Raw genomic sequence first — 6,487 nt, 5'->3', positions numbered from 1 at the left:
TTGCTGTAGCAGGTGGGGGGACATTCCAGGCCAGAACACCTCTGGGCCACCAGCAAAGGTCAAGGATAAGCAAACATATTCCTACAAACAACCAAGCAAGAAGTAGGTGTCTTGTGAAAATTTTTAAAGTTTGAAGCATTGAGATGAAAGCACATTGCTAATTCAGGAATGCTGATAATCTTGAAGCACATTTTGCAATGTCTTAATCCGCCCTGCAGTGGTCCTGTAGTGCTTTGTCAGTAGGGAGTTTCAGATGAGGCTTTTTTCCCTTGATAAAATACCTGGAAGAGCAGAATCATGAATGGCTCAGGTAAAGCACTTGGAGGACCATGGCTGATCATAGAGGGCAGCTCCTGCAAGCTGCTGTGTCAAGCCAGATGAGGCCAGGCCCTGGAACAGGAGCAGAGACGCCTGAAGAGAAACAGCCTTGACTCTGGGGCTGTGGTAACATTTCCATCCATGTCTTGAGAGTTATTTTTGCCATGTCTGAGCATTTGCAGATGGATTTTTATGCTCTGTGCGTGGACACTCATGCATGCTCATAACTTCAGTTTTCAAGTGGTCAGCAGAAGCTATCCAGTAGATCCTTGCTGTGTGCCAGAGGATGAAGGGATGAAGGCAATCTCAGTTTTCTATTGCCTTCTTTCTCACTGGATCATCTCATTTTGCACTAGTTTATATTGTCTTTTAGTCACCTGAGCACTGGAAAATCATTAGCAAGACAGGCACTTCCTCTTATGTGCTTAGACCAAGTGCTATAAAGTTGAGCAGACAGTTCCATGAAGGAAGGTGAAAGGAGAAATCCAGCAGAAGTGGAGTATGAATGTCATATTGATGGGAATGGAAAAAGTGGCTGGAAATCAGTTGCCTTCCTAAGGTGTTGAGGCTGCAGGAGTATTTGACAGGGGTTTTCCTAATAGTCTTCATTGTGTACATGAGAAAATGCTGCCAGAAAATGCCTGTAATGGTACAATTCTTGTAAAAGAGGCGGGGAGAGGGGTATGGATGCACCACCACAGTTTAGCAGTGCTGAATAGGTGTGATGGAGTTCTTGGGTACAGCTCTAGCAGCAGTATGAGATTTGTAACAACAGTATTACATTTGGACCCCTGTCAGCTTGTTGCAATCTTCTTACTGCAACATTCCTGGAAGGTGAAGGTCATTGGATTTCTGTTTCTTACAAAAATTTCATCACATTAGCAAACTTTATTATCCTGGGAGAAAATGTTATGAGCATCTAGATTAGCCCCCTGTGTAATGCGGGGCATAGATTTTGGGTTTATGTGTTCACTGTGGTACACACAAGCTCTCAGTTGAATTAAAGCATGCTGGGTGGTTTATTTCCTAGGAATCACAGAGTGCATTGAATGATGGACCTCCTTCCCAGTCATCTGTTCACTTTATTAATTATCTTAACCAGTAATTTTATCAAAAGCTTTTACTTTTGGATGAATCTGAAGCCTGTGTTGCAGGTTGGCTGGTTTTTCCCTCCCCAGGGATCATGGAAGGGCCCCCCACAGCAGTCGGTGTGTGTTTGTGAGGGTAACTTATGCAGATCAGGTACCTGCCCTGTGAGGATGGAGGCACAGACAGCTGTGGAACATGCCAGCTTTGAATTTGTGTTTATGGGCAGGAGTGCAGAGGGAGCTCTGGAAAGAGGAATTATCATGGGGCTTGTAAGTAAAAGTAAATGTCCTGAAGAAGTGAGCAATGACCCCCCCCCTGTTGTGTGGCTGTTTCCAGCTGCATCCAGTCCTTGTAAGAAAAGGGAGAAGGGTGGGATGTGCCCCCTGCTTGTGAACAAGCCCTGTGGCTCTGCATACAGATGAGCAGCACAGAATTGTACATGCACATTTAGTTAATATCCTAAAATCCAGCTTAATGAAAAAATCAAAGTTCCATAATAAACCACCCTCGTTCTGATTTAATCAGAGGTAACCTGGGTGTCCCCTTCTGCTTGAATCCCTTTGTAGTGGTTTGGGTGGTTCTGTCATTTTGGCCAGTATGATTTTATTCCTTCCTTATTAGGGCTGATAAGGAAGTCCTAATAAGGACTGTCCCTCTGTCACTCTCCCTTTTTCATACTTGGGCTGGAGAGCCCTTGGCTGTAAGATTGTCTCTGCCCTGTGCTGAAGTGACACAGAACGGGACACAACTGAGTCCTGGCAAGGGCTCCTAGTGCCGACAAAGGGAAGATCAAATAGGTGGAGTTTTCCGAAGTTCATGGGAACGGTTTGCACAGGGAATCTTTACATTGAAAAGACTTTGCTTTCCTGAAGCCTGTAGAAAGCAAATCTAACTTTCTACTGAAGCATGTGGGATTTTTATTTACTTTGTTGGTCACGGAGGAAAGGAAGTTTTACAGCATGTGCTCATTGAATTCCGATAAACACCCAGCAAGTGCTATATATGCTAATTAAGAGATAATGTTAATGGGCTGGAATGTTGTCACAGGATTAGGCGCTCCTGCTGCCACCAAAAATGTTGGGGCACTTATCAAAACACCAGCCAGGGATGTGGAACGCTGGTTCGCTCCCAAAGCAGGTAGCAGGGAGTGCGGGGAGCGGGAAGGAGGAGCCTTTGGCTGCGCCGCAGAGGATGGAGAGGGAGCGGTGCCCGATGCTCGGACAGACAGACAGACGGACGGACGGACAGACAGACAGACGGACAGACAGACAGTCGCTGCTGGGACAGACGCCGCGCTATTGTTGTGCTGCCCTGTTCCCAGAGGCTGCGGAGGGAGCCTTTGTCTGCCGCAGCCGGGCGGGAGGGGGCTCGCCACAAAAGAACAGTTTGGTTAAAGCGTTCCGGTGTTTTATGAATAAATTGGATTCTACTTACGGCATTATTAACCTGCTGTATTCTGACGGGCTTAGGGGGAGATTATCGTGCGCTTGAACAAATCAGTATCTACAGATCCACACAAATACTGGGTTTTAACAAAAATATACTGTGATTAAGGCACACAGCGGATCAAATTCAGCCCCGACTTACACCAGGTGCAATCTCATTGATATCCGTGGGTTAAAAAGCAATTTTTACAACTTAAAGCAATCAGAAATCAGCTTAGTGTACAGACTTACTAGACCAAAATAAGGCCCAAGAGACAGTACGCTAAGCTGATTTCTGATTGCTTTAATTTTTTTAAACTTTTATCAAAGATTAATGGTCAATTATCTGGCAATCTGATTTTCTGGTGCAGATTCCATTTGCATAATTTCATAGACACTTAAAATATGACCAGACTCTAATCAGTATGAAATGGGTTGAGGCATGGCTTGGTATGGCTGATCAAAATCAACCACAATCCCTGTAAATATGTACTATTGCTGTAGTAACAAGGACGATTTTAATAGGCTGACGTCTCAGCAGTAAACAATTGGTTTAGATTTTTTTTTTTTTTTTTTTTTTTTTTTCTTTTCTCTGCATGGCTAAATATAACTTCAGGGCAAATAGGCAAAACTATGCAGTTGGAACTCGCTTTCCTTCAGGTTTTTCATTTTGTGCTTGAGCACCGCTGTTTCCACAGATATTCCTGCCATTTAATTGCTTGTGCTACAATACTTGCAAAACTATCCATCAAACTGCATTCACAGGTTACAGTGGAAAATGCTCTGCAATAATTGCCCCTGGAGTAGTCTTCACTGAACTCAACTGAGTGTAGGGTGCTGCTTTTTTGTAATATATGTGCAGGTCCCTGACTGAGACATGAACCCCACCAAAATCAAAGAAATTAAAAAAAAAAAGTTAAAAAAAACTTACACTGGAATGAAGAAAAGTTGATTTCCTAAAGAGTGTGGTTTATGGACATTTCAAAGCAAGGAAAGACAGTCAGATTTTCTGCTTTTTCTCCCTGTATACATTGTGGGCTAGATGATGCTCTGGTAGCTGGATGGAACTGCTGGAATATGTCCTCTAGAAAGACACACAGTTTTGTTATGGAGGAGTTGAGAAATGGAGAATTTACTATCTCTTGATCATCTGATCTAGGGCTTAATCACTCTTCTGTTCCAGTATTATTTGTCCTTCTATTTTCCTTACCTCCTCTGGTACCTGGCTGGGCTGCACTGTGCTTCCTCTGTCTCCTTTGGCTTTAGCTGAACTGACCAAGCCCTTCAAGGAGCCGTGAGTGTGGCACTGAGTGGAGAGCAGTGCATCTGTGCTGGCTTTAATCCAGTTCACATAGCAACAAAGGCAATGGAGGCAGCAAAAGGACAGCTACAGGATGGAGCCGTGCACGTGGTGGGCAGGCTTATGACATCTCTCTTGGTGTTACCAAGCCAAACTGGAGAGGATCCTGCCTCCCTGCGGCAGTGCAGACTGAAGTGAGCCACAGCCTTCTGCTCTTTTTTGCTCAGGTTCTTCAGAGAGGGTGATGCTCTTCCATCTTTCAAAATTTATCCCAAAAAAGGAGCCAGGGATTCTGCTGGTTTCCTAGCCATGGCACTCTGCTGTTGGGTGGCTGCTCTTTCTCAGCTGAAGATTAATTAGGAGGGATTTTAGGCCAGAGAGACTGAGAGCTGATGGGTTGCCTGTAGTTTAGGCATCAGGACAATCTGCTGCCATGGAGGAAAGACTATCTGACTGGCAGGTTCTGAGATACCTGAGCCCAGAGGGCTCTGGTGCCCAGGAAAATGCAGTTAGAGAGAGTTCAGCTGTGTGTGAGGGGGAAATATATTCCATGTCAGCCAGTGGTTTCTGGGGATTTGGATTTTTTAAAAGAAGAAAAAAAATGTGGGGGCGAGCAAGAGTCCATTGGTTCTGTTCTGCTTGGTAGATCAGTGCCTGATGGGGTTTGGTGTCTCCAAAAAGATCAAGAAAATTGGTGGAGAATATTAAAATAATCTGGTCATCTTGCTATCCTGTCACCATGCGTGAGACAGCTTCTGCTTGTACGGTGAACTGGCTGAGGGAGGATGCTCATGTCTTCTAAACCTTTTTAACCTCATTGCAAACTTTTCAAGGATGGGAGTTGGAAACAGACAAAACTTCCATATTGGCCCAGTCCTTTCCATTCTGGTTGATCCATAAATACTAATATTTCATAAATCTGAAAGTTAATGCAGGGGTTTTTTTTCTTCCTGTCTTCTGCTATTTTTATAGGTCACAATGCTCATTACTCATCTGTTCTATAAGTACATGATGCACATACACAGAAAAATGGGTCAGGAAAAAAGTTAATTTCCTTGGAAGACATGAACAAACTTTGGGGTTCATTTTCTTTGGTGATTTTTTTTTTTTTTTTTTTTTTCAAATCCTGGGTCTGATTTTAAAACCAGGAGACCATTGGAAGACAAGAAGTGCAGGACTGTGTCCCTGAATCCTACTCCAGCAGCTGGCAAAGAGAAACAATAAGCTTGCTTCAATTGCTGGCATGAAACAAAGAGGATTCCTAGATGAGAGGACTCGAAAGAAACAGTAAAAGAGAGGATTTTTGGTTATTAAAAAATATAAGAGTTTTCCTGTGTAAAACCTCATTTACTTCTTTCCACCAGGGACCTCCTTGCAGAATTTTCTCCTCCTGGTTGTGTTTATTTCTTTTGTTGTTTTGCAGGATCTCTTTTGGGGTAGGTTTTTCTGTGCAGCACCATTTCTTTGTACTACTGATGTTTCCTTCCAAAACATAAACAAAAGGAAAAGTAATGTCTTATGGGAAAAAAAAATCTTATGAATTATAAAGACACTTGTAGTTTCTTTTAAGACTTTGGAGCTGTCTGATAAAATTAACCAGAAATATATATATTTAACACTACTTTGCAGTGCAAAGAATAGGAAAATATCACTCTCAATGATGAAAAGAACTAATTTATTATCTTTATCTTCCATTTAATTCCGTAGGAGTTTTTGCGGAGATGTGAGTGAGATCTGAACCTGAAGAGGTTTAAATTCTGGAGTATTAAAGGTCATTTACCAGAATTTTATGGTGGTGACTGGGTTTCTGAGACAGACTGAAGTTTTTGTTTTGACCCTGTCAAAGACCCCTCCTGGTGTAAGTCTCACTTACATGAAGGTGATGTTAATATATTCACTGGTGTTTTTCCTTGTGGAATTAAGCAACAAAAATTGGTCCTTAGTTTTGGTTTTAACTATTATTTTATTTTAGGATATGGTAAAGTGAAATGCAGCTGTAGAATATTGTTTTAATCTTTGCAAGAGTGAGACAAAACCCCAAGCTGCAACCCTGTGATATTTGAGTGCTTTCAGTCTTTCTTTCAGAAAAACCTTTTCTGTCATAATAAAGCATCACATTTTAATTTATAAAAATGCCCATTTATAAGCATAGATATATATTTAGGTTTGCAGTTATATATTTGTAGGTTTCTTTTTTTAATGGTTAATTACAAAAATGATAATTTAATGTTCTCTCACTTGTTCCTGCCCACACACTTCACGTGTTAAAGTGTCAAACCTGTGGCTGAGCAAACACTGCTGGCCTGTCAGCTCTGCCTCGGCTGAGCATGGGGCAAGGGGTCACTGAGAGGGGGCT

This window comes from Poecile atricapillus, chromosome 10 (assembly GCF_030490865.1).
Source record: "Poecile atricapillus isolate bPoeAtr1 chromosome 10, bPoeAtr1.hap1, whole genome shotgun sequence".
Taxonomy (NCBI): domain Eukaryota; kingdom Metazoa; phylum Chordata; class Aves; order Passeriformes; family Paridae; genus Poecile; species Poecile atricapillus.
This window is presented reverse-complemented; position numbering follows the sequence as displayed.